At 33.0% G+C, this 19992-nt stretch overlaps 1 non-coding gene across 1 annotated transcript; it reads left to right on the top strand.

The window, feature by feature from the left end:
- The first annotated feature begins 19363 nt into the window (after nt 1-19363).
- On the top strand, nt 19364-19470 carry LOC111720706. Its single transcript, XR_002770286.1, has one exon. It is a non-coding gene; the product is annotated as a U6 spliceosomal RNA (small nuclear RNA).
- The last annotated feature ends 522 nt before the right edge of the window (nt 19471-19992 follow it).

Here is a 19992-nt window from a genome sequence, read left to right as displayed (position 1 = left end):
ATATATATTATGGGCAAGGTACTTGACCTTTAATTGTCTCAAGCAACTGTTTAAGATTGGGAATTTAATGCACTTTACATTTTCCCTTTAAAATATCTTTTAGTCTAATGATACCTCATTCAGTTTAATAATTTCAATTACTACTTTATGCCAGTAATGCCCAAATCTATTTCTCCAATTCTAAATTCTCTTCCTAAGCACTACATCTACATCTTTAATTACCTTATTAAAAAAATTAATGTGTCCCAAACTGAGCTTGTATTCTTCCCCTAATATGCTTCTTTTCATTTAGCTATTTCTCTCTGCAGTGTTACATTTAATTCAGTAATCCATGGTCAAAAATCTCAGAATTATCTTTTACTCCTCTATCTCCCTCATGTTTATTCATCAATTTATTAATTCCATAAATATTTGTTGTCTGTTATGTGCCAAAGTTCTGTGCTACACAGAGAAAAAAATTTAAAATATTTCTTCGTATAAAATTAGTTTCCACAATGGTCTTTTAATTTTACCTCTACTACAACTATTACTTCTAACTCCTCTCACTTTGCACTATCATACCCTAATAGAGGTTCTCATTAACTTTCATTTGAACTATTGCAATTAGTCTACTGCTAAATCCTCATCTGATCCAATAGTCTCCTAAAATTATCTATCATATATCTCTCCTCCCTTTTAGTCATACTCTTAGAAAAAAAGACATATCTATTGTACATTTGTTGCCTCCACTTCATCACTTTCCATACTTCTCAAACCCTGACAATCTGGCATGCAACCTAAGCATTTGACAGAAATTGTTTTCTCTATGATTATCAACCATCTCTTAATTACTAAATCCAATAGCTTTTTCTCAGTCTGTGGTCTTTTTTTTTTTTTTAACCTCATGGTAGCTTTTGACATTCAATAACTCCTGTTTTGTGACTTGAAAGCAAGTCTTCCTGGCTCCAAATACAATACTTTACGTGAAAATACCACACACAAAAAAACCCTAGAAACAATTTTCTTGTCCTTATCCAGTTCTCCAGAGAATCTTTGGTACTCATCTTTTTTTTTTTTTCTAATATGGTAAGCATCATTTTAAGTTCATCACTTTTCATCTGGACTATTGCAATAATCACTTAATTGATTTTCCTTTTCTTATATCTTTCTTCTCCAAATCATCATCTATACAGTCAACAAATTTGTATAACCAAAAGCATTTGTCTGATCTGTCCTGACTAAACAGTAAATGAAAACTCAGTGTAACCCACTATATCTTGCCAGTCCCAGATCATGCTTTAGATCTCATCTATTCATTGACCAAAAACTTATATTTAACCAATCATTTTTCATTCTGTCTTGTCATATAATTCCCCTTCATCTGAGCTTTCTAAATCTTAGTTTGAGAATGGTAATAAGCTATTGTTAACTGATAGAGTCATGACAATTGACTAGTCTACAGATCTACTCACTATCCCTATTATCAACCAAATCAAAACTCTTTTCCTAAGTTACTAATGTGACTTCCTTAGTTTCCAAATATATTGTTCTATTAGACACCTCTTAATACCCAGTACATACTGGACAGTTTTTTTTTTTTCACTCATCTATCATATGGTTTAAAGCTGAATGGAGCCTCATCTATAATCTAGACAAAACCTGTTTTTTAAAGGCCCTGTCTGACAGATAGAAAATGTTCCAGAGTTCCTGGAATCTAGAATATGAAGAGAATTTTTGCAAGACTTAAAATTTAATTTGGAAGTTTTTGAATGTCAGATGAAAGTTTTTGGACTTAATTTAATAAACAATAGAGAACTATTGAATTTTTTTTTTTTTTTTTAGCAATGAAGTGTTTTACACACTGTAAATTTTAGGAAGATTAACCTGACAAAAATGTGTATGATCCTGGATTCAGAGAACTTGCAAGAGACAGTGAGGACCTTAATTAGAATAATAACAGTGAGATGGGTAAGAGGACATTTGGGAGAAATAGGACAGGAAAAGAAATGACAAGCAACTGATTATGTATCTGGGACAAGGGAGAAGAGGGAGTCAAAGACAAATGTGGGGGACAAGAAGAATGGTGACATCACTGACAGATAGGAAAGCCAGGAACAGGAGAAAATTTTAGGGAAAAGATGACAAATTATATTTTATACAGCCTGAGATGGGGCACAGGTTGACAGACATTTTGAGGATGGATGAGCCATGATTAGATAATTGTTAGACTGAAAAAATTTGGGGCTTTTGGTGCACTACAACCTCAATATGAGTCATCACTATGATATGACAGCCAAAAAGATATGTGATTTGTGCCTAGAGAAATAGCTTCCAGGAACATTATGGTGATAGTCCCTGTACCTTGCCCTAGTTGGGCACCAGCTTGAATATTGTTTTCACTTCCATGGTTCCCTCAAAGGGGAAAAGAGAGATAGACATACAGACAGAGACAGAGAGACAGAGACAGAAAGATAGAGAGACCCCCCCTCTCATTGTAAATGGGGACAATAAAGAAGGTAAAGGAGAAGACATAAGTGATAGATCATGATTCTCATAAAAATAAGAAAAGCTAGTGGATACATGATAATCCTTGTCCTTCAAATATTAATAATATAATTATTATATTTGATAGAAGAATATTAAAATCCTTCAAATATTTGAAGGACTTTAATGTGAAAAGGAATCAGATCTAATTTTGCTTAGCCCCAGACTGAAAAATTAGGAAAAATGGTTAAGAGGTATAAGAAAAGAGTTAGATCCAGTATTGGGAAGAGCTTTATAATAATTAGAATTTTCCAAAAAAAAAAAAAATTAAAAGGCAGTCTTAGAAGATATTTATTTAATAAGTATTATTGAAATTGAAGAGAATGTAGGATTGAATTAGGTAGTTTAATGGATACAATGCTGGACTTGGATTCAAAAAGATTGAATTCAAATCCTGCTGTATAATCCTGGACAAGTCATTTAACATCTCTCTGCCTTAGTTTCCTCATCTGTAAAATTGTGACAATAATAGAAACTATCCCTCTGAGCTGTTTTGAGTATAATTTGAGATCATATTTATAAAGTGTTTTGCAAACCTTGAAATGTTACGTAAGTGATTCCTAATAATAATAATCTTTTTGTATCGTGGACTGGTTTATTAATCTGTTGAATTCACCACAGGTAAATTATGGAGACTTATTCTCAGAATTTTTTAAAGCATCCCATAAAATACATAAGACTACAGAAGAAAATAATTATAGCGAACTATAGCTAACAAAAGGTTGCACAAACAAGTTTATAGACCCTTTATTAAAAACTGGTAGATTAAATAATTACTCAAAGGGAATATTTGAGACTTTTTGAGCCTAAAAGGACTTTAGTGACCATCTTGACTAAGCTTTTCATTTTATTGGTGAGCAAACTAACCCCCAAGAGAGGTTAAGTAATTGTGATAAAGCTAAGATGTTGGAGAGGTTGTTCATGTATTAGCTAGGAGTCACTTATATGACTTAGCAATAAATGACTTAGTAATGTTTCTTACAATTCCAGATCCTATCATTTTGTGAAAGGCAGATTTTTTTCTACATGCTTATAAGCATTGATGAGGGGTCAAGCATCCTTATTTTACAGAAGCTGGATGCCTACCCAGTTTTTGCATTTCTATATGCATCAAAGAAAAATAGAGCATTTGTATCTCCCCTCCATTTTTCTCTGCCATAGTGAATGGACTCTTTATTGTGAAATTGAGAAACCCATTTTCTTGGCCAGTGATTTCATTGTCAATTCCATAGCAGATGAATAGTGTTGAATAACACTTACATTTCACACCACCATTAATTACTTCCGTAATTAGATTTGCCAAAAAACAAGTCTTTTCCCCACATGATGAGCATATACTTTTCTTTGAATTGAAAGCAGAGAATATTTTGCTTATCACAATCATCACTTGCAGCAGATTGAAGCAAGAAAACAAGCTGACAAAGATCTTTTGAAGGAAAGAGGCTGTTTATTTGTATGAGAATTTAGTTCTATTGAGAAGGTAAGGTTACACAAGAAGAAAACAAATGGGGCAGGGGGAGCTCCTCTTATGAGGATAAGGAGAACTATACCTCATAATCAGAGGAGCAGCTGACTTTGCATTCCTTTCACTTTATCCTCTCCAGGTTCCACAATATTTAGAAATCATGGGTGAGTTTTTAGTAGGATGGTTTTAGGTGGCTATAAGCCAAAGAATGGACGCCAGTGCTATTTAAAAGCACTGGAGTGACAATATTCTTGAGACACAAAAGATACTTTGTAAATATCAAAGTAGAGGCAGCACAGGATAGAGAAAGAGCATTATTTTGATAATCTCCCTCTCTCTTTATATCTTGTGCAATACTTTAATACTTTTCAAATAACGTCACCTTCAAAACAGATTTGCTCAAAGAGTGATACATTCTGGTCCAATTGTTCTTCCCAACTTCATCTTCCTAGATGTTATTTCAACATCATTCTAAATCACATTTTGGTATTATGGTATAAATATGATGGATGCACCATTATGGAGGATGAGAAAAAAAAATCATTGTATAAATTTTCACAAACTTGATACATTTTTTATTTATTGTTTTATAATCTCTATCTATGAGTGCTCTTCGGATAAAATGGCTCAATTGAGTTCTCACACTAACCTTTTGTAGACTTTTTTCTTGCCTTTTAATGCTGCAATTACATGTAAAGATAATTTTCAACATTCAACTTTATAAGATTCTGAGCTCCGAATTTTTTCTCTCTCCATTCTTTTCTTCTCCCCACTCCAAACCAGCAAGCAATGTGATACAAGTTGTACATGTACAATCATTTTAAACATATTTCTACATTAGTCACATTGTTAAAGAAAAATTAGAACAAAAGAAAAAAAATCTGCTCTTTTTCTGTATGTGGATGGTACTTTCCATCACGAGTTTATTGGAACTGTCTTGGATCACTGCGTTGCTGAGAGGAGTTAAATAGATTTGTTTCCACCTCATGATACAGCTCATGATCTTTCATTCATCCTACATCATGTTTTGTAAATGAGTTCATGTTTAAGCCAGTCTTTCTCATGACTTCTATATCTCTCTGTTTAGCAAGGAGATCAAGTATTTGTAGGCTTAAGAAGTCTGAGCTCTTTTGGCTGTTTCATTACATCGGCTGCTTTCCATCTGCTAGTATAAATTACAGGAAGTCATATGTACAAAGATATATTTGTAAATTATAAAGTGCTATGTAAATGTGGAATGTAATTATTATTATTATTCACACTTTCAGACCCTAGGAAAGTGAGATATTTCAAATGCAAAACAAATCATTAATAGAAGCCTGTTTCATAAAATGTATTAAAATACATTTTTAAAACTCATAGAGGCTAATATTTTTTCCATACTTCCAAAGATCTGTAGTTACATTTGTGTGGTCAGTCTTCCCCAACAATACATGTGAAAATGCTTATACTCCTTTAACCAATGGTTTCATGAGTTACTCTCTACTCTCTTCAAACCAGAATCATAACTTTGTGACCAATTTTCTTCTGATGAGATTCTTCTCAATTAATTAGGATAACTTTCAGATGACAGATACAGAATGCTTTCCATGATTTATACTTATGCCTTTCCAGCTTGGTAGAATCTGCTAAAAATTTCCTCTGTTGGCATCACCTTTGAGAACCCATCTTATGGAAGACAGCAGAAAAGGATTTTGGTGAGTGATAGAGTAATATGATTTTTTAAAATTGTCCACATATTTGAGTTGCAATTCATTTTTTCCACCAGTATTCAAATATAGTTTTACTCATTCATCTAGATCCTAAACCAGCTTGTAGAATTCTCCAGAGTGATTTCAGGAAAGTGTAAATGGAAGGATGTGCACTCTCTGACTAATTTATCATTGCCAGTGGCTGGTATAAATTGCTGCTTTTGCAAGCAAACAAAGGAAAGACATTACATAAACCTTTTCTAATTCTGTCCTGAGACAATAAAATGCTTGTTTCCACATTGGAGAGAAAAAGATGTTATACAAATGACATTGAAAGATGATTCTAAATTCATCCTGCAGATTTAGGTGTGTGTGTGTGTGTGTGTATGTATATATGTGTGTGTGTGTGTGTGTGTGTGTGTGTGTGTGTATGTAATCTGGGATAGCTCTGTTGTAGCATTTTACAGAAAAATAAAGTTGCAATATTACTGCATACACCAGCAATAACTTAAATAGAGTGGGAATACAGAGAAGAACCTAAGCTTCATTTTTTAAAATTAGAAAACTAATGCATTCCTTAAGTTAGAAGAGGAACCAGGTTGATCCATCATGAACCATTTATTGGCCATCTGCTCTTTGCTTAGCATTATAGAGGTTACAGAGAAAAATATGGGGGGGGTTGCCTTAGAAATGTTATAAATCTATTAAGAAGATTATGAATATATTTGAAGAAAATTTTAAAAATATAATTTAGCAAAAAAGTGGCAGAATGAATTATGCATATGAGTGGAGTGATACATGATGATTCCATAGAGGAAGTGAAATTTGCTCCTGGCTTTTAAGGATTGGTAGTATTTGGACAAGAGGAATCAGAGCAATTTGTCAGAGAGAGGGGAAAGGAAGAATATTTTTCTACTTTTGTGTCTAGCTATGAGTGAAAAAGAAGGGAGAGAATGACATGTTAACACCAGCATTCTCCTCACCATTAACATTAGGAATATACCTATGGTATGTAATGCAGAATGATCACTAGTGGTCTAATTGTGATCCAGAAGCATCTTTGAAGTCCTTTGTTCATATACAAGAAGTAGTACTCTCAGCTTCAGTCTCATATTAAAAAAAAAGAAAAGAAAAGAAAAGAAAATTCATAGTTAAAAGCAGATTCCAATTGTGGGTTCTTAAACAGTTGCAGAACTGATGGAGCTATAAAATCTTTACATGTTAGAAAGTCTATAAATCACAACCAAATTCAGCATACAACTTGTGAAGGCAATTTTCCTCCTAGTTGTTTGATTATTTTCATTTATTAGATGGAGGCAACTCTTTGATGTTTTAATTTTCTTTCAAAAGAAGAAACATTTCCCTTACAGCATAGAACCTATTTGTAACTTAAGAATATAAAATCCCATTTTAGCTTTATTCCCTCTTTCACACAGACTATCTGGCCTATAGTGCAATTATAGTTTTCAGGAAAAGGCAAATATTGGGAAAATAACTCAACTATTACTTAGCACAGTGGCTGGCAAAATTAGGTACTTAACCAATATATTTTGACTTTATTTAACTTAACTTCAGAGATTAAGTGACTTGCCCACATTCATATAGCAAATACTTGGCAGAACTAAGGTTAGCATCTTAATCTCTCAAATTCTTACAAGGCCCCTAACAATAAACAATAGCAATTTCTAAGAGGCTCTCTTAGCCTTAATCTGGAGACATAGCTTCTCATATTTTATAACATATTTTGGTGAGCCATGACTCCATAATAAACTCTATTATTACAAAGATTTTGCACAGAATTATAAAATAAATCTCCAAGGCATAACTGAATAAAAAGTATCAATATATAACCAGATGTTTCAGCTAAATTAGACATAAGTTTTGGTTTACACCATTCATGAGCCATTGAAATTTATACCAATTTATACCAAAAATAATTTAATTTTGGATGAAAATGTTAAATTTTATTGATATTCAAAAGAACATAGGTAAAATTAACATTGTATTTTTAGGCAAAGTAGATTTTAGCTTGTTGAATAGAATACCCATAGAGATAAGATTACAAATTGATATCACAGGGCTATTGGAGTACTAGAATAATTAAGCAAGCCAATGAATACACCTTAACCAAGATCAAAGACCACAAAATTATTGGTAGAGACTTTATTTTTAAATTTCCTATCACATTTTCTAAGAAAAATCAATGCACAGGTAGAAAAAAAAAGTAAATGGGGGAATATATAGAAGATATAGTTCTGTCACTGTAGCTGCCAAAAACAAAGCATGAACGTACATATATAAAAAAGCATTGTAAATTATAAAGGATTATGCATATATTTTAAATATTGTTATTATATGTAAATAATATATTTAAGCATAACAGCAATAATAATAAAACAGTCAAATAAGGGTGTGAGGGAATTTAAGAATAGTTACATGTTTAAATGCATATTGAGAAAGTATCTTCACTATAAAATCATAAAATATTTCATATTATAATGATATCATCATTGGAAGATAAGGGTATATTCACTTTTTTTCCCATGTAGCATGAACTGTTATCTTTAATTATTTTATCAAATATCTGCATTGCATTCTCCTTTGTGAAAAAATTGATCTGCGTCTAAATGCTCCCCCAAAAAAGGGAAATAGTAAAAGCATTGCAAAAATTAATGATTGAATAAGAGGAAAGATTAGATTTGGTAAATTGTATTGTATTTACACTGATACCATTATCAAACTATTCACTACTACAAAAACCAAACTCTTTAGCATCAGAATTCCTCTGATACTGTCATTTGGTTGCTAATCATGATATATTGGAATCTCAGAAGAAATAAAATTTTAAGTAATGCAAAAGGTAATGGAAACATATATGTGGAGCATCAGTAAGCTTTTACATTCTACTAGATATGACTAATACATTGAAAATGGCTGAAAATAATATAAAGAAAAGGTATGACCAAGAAAGGAAAAAGACTGCCCATATAGCAAGAATAAAATTCAACAATTGACAGCCAAATTGGTACACTGATTTCCTAGTTTCTTCTCTAGATATCAAAAGAACAAGAGGAGAATTTCTAAGAATCCTAAATTGATGCTCTATGAAATAATTATGAAAAGATATGAGTAGGAATTATATAAGATAAAAGAGTAAGGGAAGACTACCATCTTTATTAGTGGAAAGACTAACACACTAACAAAATCATGGATTTATCGGAGCATCCAGGAGCAATTAGTCACAAAGCCTCAGTGGTAGAGTAGAAAAGTACTAAATTTCTTTCCCTCTGCATTACACTCAGTTTCAGTCAATAAATAAACATTCATTTAAGTATCTACTATGGACTAAGCACTGTGCTAAGTGCTGGAGATACAAAGAAAAGCACAAGAGAGTCCCTGGTCTCGAAGTTCTCATGGTTTATTGGGGGAGTCAAGCACAAACCACTATGTGCAAATATGATATATTCAGGATGAATTAGAAATAGAAGGAAGAAATTTGAAGGGGGACCAGAAAAGACTTTCTGTAACATTGCAATTTTAACTGAAACAGATAAAATATCCCTTAAAGAAGCCAGAAAAGTGAAGGGACAGAGCCTCTGAGCTTTTCTCAAACTCCCTCTAAAAACTTTAAAACATCACACAAAATAAATTCTGGAGTAACAGAATCAACAAAAGAACGGGGTAAAAGAATTTTTCAGCCAAGACAACTTAAAAAGTCAGCATGAAGATACGTTACACTAGTGTGAAAACAAAGCAAAGGCTATACATGAGAAAACCAGCAGCAGGTTTTGGGTGGGGGGGGGGGCACTGAATTTGAATGGAATCTTCTAGAGCTCAAGCTTTAAATGATAAGGAGGTCAGACAAATGTCAGAAGGATATTATAGGAAATCCTCTGTTGTATTGCCCACATGTGGTTCTCATTTGCGTCCAACGATAAGGAGCACTATCACAGTGTTGCATGTAAAAACAGGGTTGAGGAACTCTGGTCATAGTTCCAAAGTGGAAAAGAATTCATTTGGTCCCTCACAGACCAGAACACAGGCCAGAAGAGCAATGATCACAATTGTCCTTAGATTATACCATTTTGGAAGAACTGAAAACTTACAGAATTAGTAATTAGTAGAAAACAGAAGCATGAAAAATCTGAAGTTTGGAACAGTGCTCCCTCCATCCTAGGAGCAGAGACCAACTTTAGCATAAAGCTAAAAGTCAAGAAATAGGCGGGAGCCTATTTGTAGTGACAATGAGTAAATGCCAAAAAAGAACTCAACCATAAAAAGTTACTATGGTGACAGGGGGAAGATCAAAATACAAACTCAGAAGGAAAAAAAGTCAAAACCACCAAATCAATAGAAAAATATAAAGATTTCCTAGAAGACCTCAAGAAAAGGTATTTTTTTTAATCAAATAATAAAGGGAAAGAGAAAAATGTGAAAAGAAATGAGAATGATGCAAGAAAATCATGAAAAAAGAGTCAACAGGTAAATAAAAGGAGGCATAAAATACTAAAGTACACCTTAAAAAGCAGAATTGGTGAAATGGAAAAGAATGCACAAAAATTCACTGAAGAAAATAATTTCTTAAAATTATAATTAGGCAAATGGAAGCTAATGATTGCATGTAAACATCTAGAAACAATAAAACAAAATTGAAAGTAGAATTAATAGTAGAAATAGAATAAAAAGTAGAAAAAATAGAATAAAATGAGAAATATCTCATTGGACAAACAACTAACTTTTAAAACAGATCCAGGAGTGATTATATAAGAATTATTGGATATCCTGAAAGTTATAATTGGAAAAAAAAAAAGCCTAGCTATCACCTTTCAAAAAATCATTACAAATAATTGTTTAGATATTTTAGATCCAAAGGATAAAATAGAAATTGAAAGTATCCACTCATTACCTCCTGAAGGAGATCCCAAAATGATAACTTTCAATAACAGCAAGAATGTGCTATGATCATTTATGAAAAATTTGGTTTTTCCTCAGTGTTCAGTGATCCAAAGCAATTCCAATAGACTCTGGATAGAAAATGTCGTCTGCATCCAGAAAAAGAACCAAGGAGATTGAATGTAAATCAACACATTCTTTGTTCACTTCTTTTTTTAAAATCTCTCTCATGGTTTTTCCCTTTTACTCTGATTTTTATCTCTCAAAATGATTCATAAAGCAATCTATATTAAAAATAATAAATTTACTAGAAAACAAAAAATAATGTTACCTTTCAGGAATTTTATTGCCAAATTCCAATGTTCCCAGATTAAGGAGAAAATATTTCAAGGAGCCAAAAAGAAACATCAAAATATTATGAAGACTTAATCAGAATAGCACAAGATTTAGCAACTTCTACATTAAAGAATTGGAAGGGTTGTAATATGATATTCTAGAGGGGAAAGAAAAAGGATTACAACAAAAAAAGTCACCTACCCAGCAATGAGCTTAATCTTTCACAGGGAAAAATGGATATTCAATAAAATAGAGGAGTTTCAAGCATCCCTGATGAAAAGGCCAGAGCTGAATAGAAAATTTTACTTTCAAACATGACTCAAGAGAAGCATAAAAAAAGTAAACAGGAAAGAGAAATTATGAGGGATTCAATAAGATTAAATGTTTTGCATTAATATATGGGAAAATGATACTTTTAATTCCTAAGAACTTTCTCATTATTAGGGTACTTAAGAGTGTATATAGACAGAGGGCATGAATGTGAGTTAATTATGATGAGGTAATATCTAAAAAAAAATAGAATTGGGCCAACTAGATAGCGCAGTGGATAGAATACAAGCCCTGAAGCCAGGAGGACCTGAGTTCAAATCTGGTCTCATACACTTAACACTTCCTAGCTGTGTGACTCTGGGCAAATCACTTAACCCTAATTGCCTCAGGGGAAAAAAATTTAAAGTGTGAGAAAAATGGATAAAGGTAGAAGTTGAATGGGAGTAAATTATTTTACATAAAACTACTGAAAAAAGCTTGTACAGTGGAAGAGGAGATGTTGAGGGGGAGGGAGAAGGTACATTGTTCGATTCTTCTTATCGAATTGGTTCAAAAAGAGAGTTATATTCATGCTTAACTTGGACTAGTAATCCCTCTTACCCTACAGGGAAGTAGGAGGACATAGAGATAAGAGAAATGGTAGCTATTAGAAGGGAATGCAAATTGGAAGAGCTAGTGGTTAGAAAAAAAATTACTTTTGAGGAGAGACAGGGTAAAAGAAGTGTGTAAAACAAAGATAAATAGGAGAAAATAGGATGTAGGGAAATGCACAATTAGTCTTTATAATTATAAAAAAGCAAGTTTCTCTGATAAAAGTCTCATTTCTCACATAAATAAAGAAGTGAGTCAAATTTTTAATTTTGGATGAATGAATGAATCATTCTCCAATTGATAAATGGCCAAAGGATATGAATTGACAATTTTCAGATGAAGAAATCAAGGTTACATATATGGGGTGGGGGGAGGGAAGGTTCTAAATCACTATTGATTAGGGGAAGGTAAATTGAAGCCACTATGGGGTACTACTTCATGTTTATCATATTAGCTAATATGATAGCAGAGGAGGATAACAAATGTTGGAAGGGATGTGAGAAATTGGGATACTACAGCATTATTGATAGAATTGTGGACTGATCTAGTCATTCTGGAGTGCAATTTGAAGCTGTGTCCAAGGGCCTATTGAACTGTACATGCCCTTTCACTGGGTATGGATCGCTCTGTCTGTATTCCACAGATATGAGAGAAAAAATGAAAAAAAATATTTAGGTACAAAAATATGTATCTCAGCTCTTTTTGTGTTGGCAGAGTTGGAAATTGAAGGGATGTCCATCTTTGAGGAATGACTGAACAAGTTGTGATATGTATTTGTAATGGAATATTATTATGCTATAAGAAATGATGAGCAGAATGGTTTCAGAAAAACCTGTAAAGATTTTTTTTGAATGATGAAAAGTAGAGTAAGCAGAACCAAGAGAACAGTTCACCTAGTAAGAGCAAAATTGTATGATGATCAATTATGAATAACTTAGCTGTTCTCAGGATGCTGTGATTCAAGAGAATTCTGAAAGATTTATCAATAAAAAGACAATCCACCTCTGAAGAGGGAACTGATAGAGTTTGAGTGCTGAACAAGTATAATTTGTAAACTTTATTTTTCTTGGGTTTTGTTGTTGTTGTTTTGTTTTTGTCTTTGTTTTTTTAATTCACAATATGACTAATATGGAAATGTTGTTTGCATAACTACACATATATAATCTATATTAGATTGCCTTCTCAATGAAGGGGGGAGGAAAAAGAAGGAAGGAATTTGAAATTCAGAAATTAAATCAAATGTCAAAAAATATTTTGCATATGATTGGAAAAAATAAAACATTTAAAAGAAATAACAAACAGGGCAATCTTGAAAAAACCTGAAAAATCTTATGTGAAGTAATACAAAATAAAATGAGCAGAACCAGAATATTATACAAAGTAACAGCAATAATGAAAAGCTGATTAATTGTAAAAGAGTTAGGTTTACTGATCAAGACAAAGATACATGACAATTCCAAAGGATACATGATGAAAAATGGTATCTGCTCCAGAGAGAGAACTAATAAACACTCAATGCAATTGAAATAACTTAAGAAAAAAAAAAAAAACCTTTATTTTTATTGTTTTTGTTTGTTTTCTTTTACAACAAAGTTAATATGGAGATATGTTTTGCATGATTTTACAAATATTTAATATCAAGTTGTTTGCCGTTTCAAGGAGGAAAGAATGGAAGGAAAAGAGAATTTGGAACTCAAAATTTTAAAAATGATGGTTAAAATTTTTTTACATGTAATTGGAAAATATTCAATGAAACAAATAAAAATTAAAAAAAAAAAAGAAGAAGAAGCAGCAGCAGCAGCCAGGGAATACAGGAGGCAGAAATGAGGAATGAAAGCATTCCAAATTTGGGTAAAAATGCTTGGAGTTTAAAAATGGAGCATCTTGCTTGAAAATCAGCAAAAAGTTCTTTCCAAGGCTAAAGTAGTGACTGCATTAAAAAAAAAAAAAACTTACTTTATTAGTTAAATTGGAAGGTAGTTTGTATACTATAAAACACCCCTTATTGGACATTCTGTAGCACAACTTCTTGTACCAGCAGAGTTGATTACTAGTAAATGCATAATGTCTCTGAGCAGGGCATTGAGTCAGGCAGTTTGGATTAAGAAAGGAAGAAATGGCAATTTGTGGAAAGTGAGCAAGTTTCAGGGGCTTGGAAGAATGGCAGAGCAACCACTTTTAGTAGCAACATTAAAAAAGAAAAAGAAATGGACTTGGAAGAATAGCCACTTGGAAAAATGATGGATTTAGCTGGCAGGAGAAGAGAGCAGCCCATGTATCCCATAAAGAAATTTTCTTTGTCCCAGTACAAATGTGGCTAGGACATGAAATGATGATTCCAGACTTCAGAAAGAAGCTTCAACATTGCCAACCCCAGCTGTGAGGCATCAGCATTCTCAAGCCAGTCCCACTGAGGCTAGACAGGAAGAGATTTAATAAGCAGATGGCATCAGGCCTTAATTTTTACAACCAGTAAGATGAGTCTCATTAGACTGTTCCCACTATGGGGAGAAGGGATGGAAAGAGAGGGGAAAAGAGAAGGAGGAGGAGGAGAATTTAAGTAGAACTGGATTACAACTTCCCCTGAGCATAACAATCATTTTGTGCTTCAAATGTAAGGTTCTAACCATGTTTATTAGCTGATTTGCTTTGTTATTGACTTCCATATTCTGTTTTATTTGTCTTTTTAAAAATTTTCTGATTCATGAATTCTTTGTGTAATTTAGAATCAAGATACAATGTTGGAACCCAAGGTTTTGGATTGTTGATCTAGGTTGGATTTTAGATCTAGGAAGTAGTGAAGAAGGAGTTGTAGAATGATATGAATATCTGGGGTGTTCAACACAGTTTATAAATATGTGTGCAATAAAAAATATATATATTATTTGTGAGCATCCAGAAGGAGTTGAAACTTTCCCCCAAAATCTCAGGATATACACTTTTTTTTTTTTTTAACTGAATCCCTTTTCTTCATGAGTATGACCAAGAAGAGACATGAAAAAATCTTGCTATTTCAGTACTATTGTTGTTAAATTTGGAGAGGAAGATTGTATGCTGTTAGAAGCTAAATTTGGAGAAGCAGATTGTAATGAAAATTAAGGATAACTGGGCTGAAAGACATTAAAAGATGGGAAAATCAAATAGTTGTTTTTTTTTTTTAACCAATGGAACTCAGAGAGATAAAACTATATTACTTAATACTCTTTCCATTACAGAACCATAAGGAGATCTGATAAGCTGTATATTAAAGTCACACTGAATGAGCCAGTTGAGCTCCTCCCCTTAAATTATACAATTTAGATCTGTTCTTTCAACACCACAATCATCCTGGGGAAAGGGAAATATTCTGGGACTGTGAATCAGCCAGTTGTGTCCTGAAGAAACACAGCTGTACTGCCTGAAATCACTTTTCAAAAAAAAAAAAAAAAAACAGAGATAGCCAACTTCCCTGAGCATGAACGGTCATTCCTAACATAACTACACCACCTGTTCATCCCCCTGACTAGAATCTAAAACTAGAAATGGACTGCTATGCAATTATATTCATCTCATACTTTGGTACTTGATTTTGCAAAGCTTAGATTTGTGTTTCATGAACACATGGAGAACACGCAAAACTCCATCCTTCTTCTGGAGTGGCCCAACCCCTTAAGAAATTAGATCATCTATAGTAAGTCAACAAGTATATTAACACTTCTTAGCTTCATTGCAAAGGTGAGCACAGGAAAATGGGTATGCCAAATATGTTGACAATCCTGGCTCAGACTTCAGAAACTGAAGAAGTCAAATATATGTAAGCTTTACAAGAACCTTTTGCTTAGTTATCATGAATGCTTTATTCCACTACAGAATTGGAAGATATAGAAAATGTCAAGCACCAAAGAAAATTATTTCTTCCCAAATGAAATTAACTTGTCTTCCTTTCAGTTCAGTTAAAAGTGGTTAGGAATAGAGGACAAGAGCAACTGAGAGGATTAGCAAAGCCTTGGTATAGAAAGTTGTATTTTAGAAGCTTCTATAGGAAGAGAATGAATTTGTGAAGGTGGTAAGGCAGTGCATTCCAGATTGAAGGAAAGCTAGTAAAAAGGCATAAAGATGATAGGTTGGTAGTGCCACATGTGAGGAAAGGAGAGGTCATCATGCTCCAATTAATAAATGATCAATTGATATTGATCCTGTGCCTGAAAGGCTATAAATTCATGCATATCTTTTGACCTAACAATATCATGACTTGGCATGAGCACCAAAAGAAATTAGGGAGGGGTGTTGATCTATATGTACAAAAATTATTCATAGTAGCTCTCTTCTCAGGGCACAAAAAATTGGAAATTAAGGGGGGATGCCCATCAATTGGGGAATGGCTAAATAATATGTATGTTTATGGCATGTATTTATGATGCAATATTATTGTTCTATGAGAAATGATGAGGAGGATGCTCTCAGGAAGGGAAAAAAAACCTGGAAAGTCTCCATGAACTTAAGTAAAGTGAAATGTACTATATACAAAGTAATAGCAATGTTCAGGATGGCCAGCTGTGAATAACTGCTACTTTCAGCACTACCATCATTCATGACTATTTTGAAGGACTTATGATAAAAATTCTACCCATACCCAGAGAAAGAACTGATTGTTTCTGAATACAGACTGAAACATCCTCTCTTTCTCTCTCTATCTCCCTCTCTTTTTTCTTTAACTTAATTTTTCTTGAGGGTTTTTATTTTCATTAGAGTGAGAAATTTGTAGGTTTTTTCCCTACAACGACGTTTATGGAAATATTTTGCATTATTTCACCAGTGGTTTCTTAATTCTGGGTGGGGATGTGGAAGAGAACTAGAACTCAAAAGTTTTTAAAACAAATGTAGGAGCAGCTAGGTGGTGCAGTGGATGAGGCACCAGCTTTGAAGTCAGTAGGACCTGGGTTCAAATGTGACCTCAGACACTTAACACTTCTCAGCTGTGTGACCCTGGGCAAGATACTTAATCCCAATTGCCTAAGAAAAAAAAAAGGAGAAAAAAAACCCAAATGTTAATTTTGTTAATATTGTTTTGAATGTAACTAGGGGAAAATGTTAAATAAATAAATAAAACAAAATTGCTTTTAAAAAAAGAAAGAAAAATGTAATCATCATTGACTTAAATCAAAAACATATATGATGCTTTGCTCTGGGTGAGGAGATAACATGCATCCTATACCTTGCATATGTTTATCAAATTGAGTTGAGTTGAATTCTGAAAGTAGGTCTCTAGCCTCTTATAACAGTATTGACACTGGAACTTTTGGGGCTAAGTAATTATCCCATTAAGGGATGCCTACACTCCAGCTGGAAGGCCTGGACCTCTCCCTTTCACTTTCTTGTGTCATTAACATTTTGATGCCCCATAACAATTCTGAAGCCCCAGGAATGAATCATCTATGACTAATGCCCTATATGATTTTTTGCAAGATCCTAATTGGTCATTCTCAAATGGTGTGTCACAGTGGAGTTTCTTTAGGCATGCCCGAATTTTATGGAACTTTCAATCACTATATAATATATAGGTTGGAGTTTCCTAGCTTCTTGTATTCTACCTCAAATTCTAGTGACAAAAATGTTCAAAAAACTCTGCATGCCACAACAACTGCCTCTTAGGAGCAGATGAAGGATTCTAAATTCAATCTTACAAATAATTGTAAGCCTAGTAAAGCTTGTCCTAATTTCTATCCAGAGTTGCTGGGAATAAACTCTAAAAGACTTAATGCTTTATAATAAATGTGTAGTATTGTTGAGAAAGAAAGAGAGAGGTCATTTCAGATGGACAGCGGAGTGAAGAAAGTGGAATAGTAATATGAAGAGAAAAAGACAGAATGTATTCAGATTGTATAGGGCTTTAAAAAACCAAATAGAGAATCCTAAATCTATCCTATTCCTTTTCATTCGAGTTGTAATTAAAAATATTAACTAGCAAAAGACCAAAGATAGATCCTTAAGACAGTACACTAAAGCTCTACATCCAACTTGATAATAAACTCTTGATTTCTATTCCTGAATTGAAGAAAATCAACCAACTCCTATACTTCTTAATTGTACCTGGCTTGTACCTCTCCATTTTTTTCATCTTGTCCTTAAACATAACAGACTATTTAGAGCAAAGAACAAAATTCATACCAAACTAGGAAAAAATACAAGTGAGAAGATTTAAGTTATAAATATCTCAGCTCCAGAATGACCTACCTGATCTATTAATGCCCTCAAATGATAAATTAATAAAGGAAAAGATAGTAACTTGGATTATTTCCTTCTCCTAAAGTAGCTTGGATGATGTAAGATGGGAAAGCCAAAAGATCCCAATATGTTTTATCTCTTTTCCAACTGAAAAAATATTTGGCAATACCAAATTTAAACTACAAATTATAAACATTCAGGGAAGGATGCTCAAAGAATGGCATCACCCCATAAAACAGCAAAAAACCTGAGAAGAGAAAATAAATTCACAAAAACCTTGGACATTAGACTCAATTGAGAATGATTATCCTATAATGTTTTTAAATGAAACTCTTTACAGTAAATGCTACAGCAGATATCATTCATGAAATATATCATCCAAAACAGAGTGGACTAGTCAGGTCCACAAAAGCAATAAATAACAAGCAGATAGCCTAGGTACAATATTGGTATTCATTTAAAGGGACTATATAAAGGCCTCCTAGGGGTTGGATGGACCCAATATGAAAGATGATGAAGGAATGAGGAACAGAGGAAAAAGTATTAGAATTCAGTAGAATGAGAAAGAGTATGATCTGTGTCACTGGAGGGGGCACAGACATCAAAGAGCTTATGAAAGTTATAATTCCTTCTTTAAAATTGTTTTCTTTTAAAAATTCTGTTTTAATTAATTTCTAGAGATCAGTCATTTCTACTTTCATGGCCTTGCTGGGAAAAAAATGAAAAACAAAAACCTTTTACAAAAATGTATGGTCAAGCAAAACAAATTTTTTCATTGGCAATGTTTAAAAAACAAAACAAACATATCTGTCTGTACACTGAGTTCATCATTTCTCTGTGAAGAGGTGGGCAGCTTGTTTCATTATGAGTTCTTGGTAATTGTAGTTTGTCCTTGTATTAATCAAAGTTCTCAAAATTTCAAATACACACACATATATGTAACCATAGTGTCTATATGCATATATGTATATATATGTATATGAGTACCTATACATAGTTGTATACGCACACGTGTATTGTTTTAGTCAGCCAAGAACTCATTTTTCTACCTTACTACACTCCCATTGAGAACACAAGAAAACAAGGTTAATTACAAAAATGGATAGTCAACCATAATACATTTCCACATTGGCTAGGTCCTAAAATATACATAGTTGTCATATTCTGCATTCTGATTCCCTCAACTCTCTATCAAGAAGTGTAATGTTTTCTGGTTCAGTTTTCTTGAGGTAATAGATTTCATCATTAGTTGTTTGAAATCCTGGTTGGTCATTATGCTGGGTTAAGCAGTTTTAATAGTATTCCATGTCATTCATGGACCATAACTTGTATAGCTATTCCAACATTAGGAAAACCCTCTTAGATTCCCATTATTTGCACCTCAAAAAAAGTTCTCACATTGACAGCACATATTCTAAAATTGGGACAATGCAGAGAAGATTAGTGTGACTTCTGAATAAGGATGACATACAAATCTATGAAACATATATTTTTAATGTCTCTTGGTGTTAAGGTTTTTTGGGAACTTGATAATGATGGAGTCCAGTTTAAGGAATGGCAGCACTGGAAAAAGCTAATGGTCATTAATTTCTACTATCTGTTTACATATATTTTTATTCTGTTCCTTAATTTTTTCTATTTCTGTTTCTATTTATTTTTATGTTCAAAAGAAAAGTTAATTTTTATCCACTCACTTTTTAATTGTAGCAATTCTATTTTTAAAACACTTTGCTTTATGAATCATTTTGAGAGAGAAAAATCAGAGCAAAAAGGAAGAACCATGGAGAGAGAGAAAGAAAAAAAAACAGAAAAAAAAGAAGGGAACCAAGCATGTGTTCATTTGCCCTCAGTTTTCTTACATCTTTTTCTGGAAAGAGATGGCATTTTCTGTCCAAAGTTTTGGGACTGCTTTTGATCACTGAACCACTGAAAAGAACCAAGCCTTTCATAGTTGATCATGACACATTCTTGTTATTGTGAACAATGTATTCCTGGTTCTGCTTGTTTGGCTCAGCATCA

Source organism: Sarcophilus harrisii, chromosome 4, assembly GCF_902635505.1.
Source record: "Sarcophilus harrisii chromosome 4, mSarHar1.11, whole genome shotgun sequence".
In the NCBI taxonomy this organism is placed as follows: domain Eukaryota; kingdom Metazoa; phylum Chordata; class Mammalia; order Dasyuromorphia; family Dasyuridae; genus Sarcophilus; species Sarcophilus harrisii.
The sequence above is the reverse complement of the archived record's forward strand: the minus strand, read 5'-3'. Positions and strand labels throughout refer to the sequence as shown.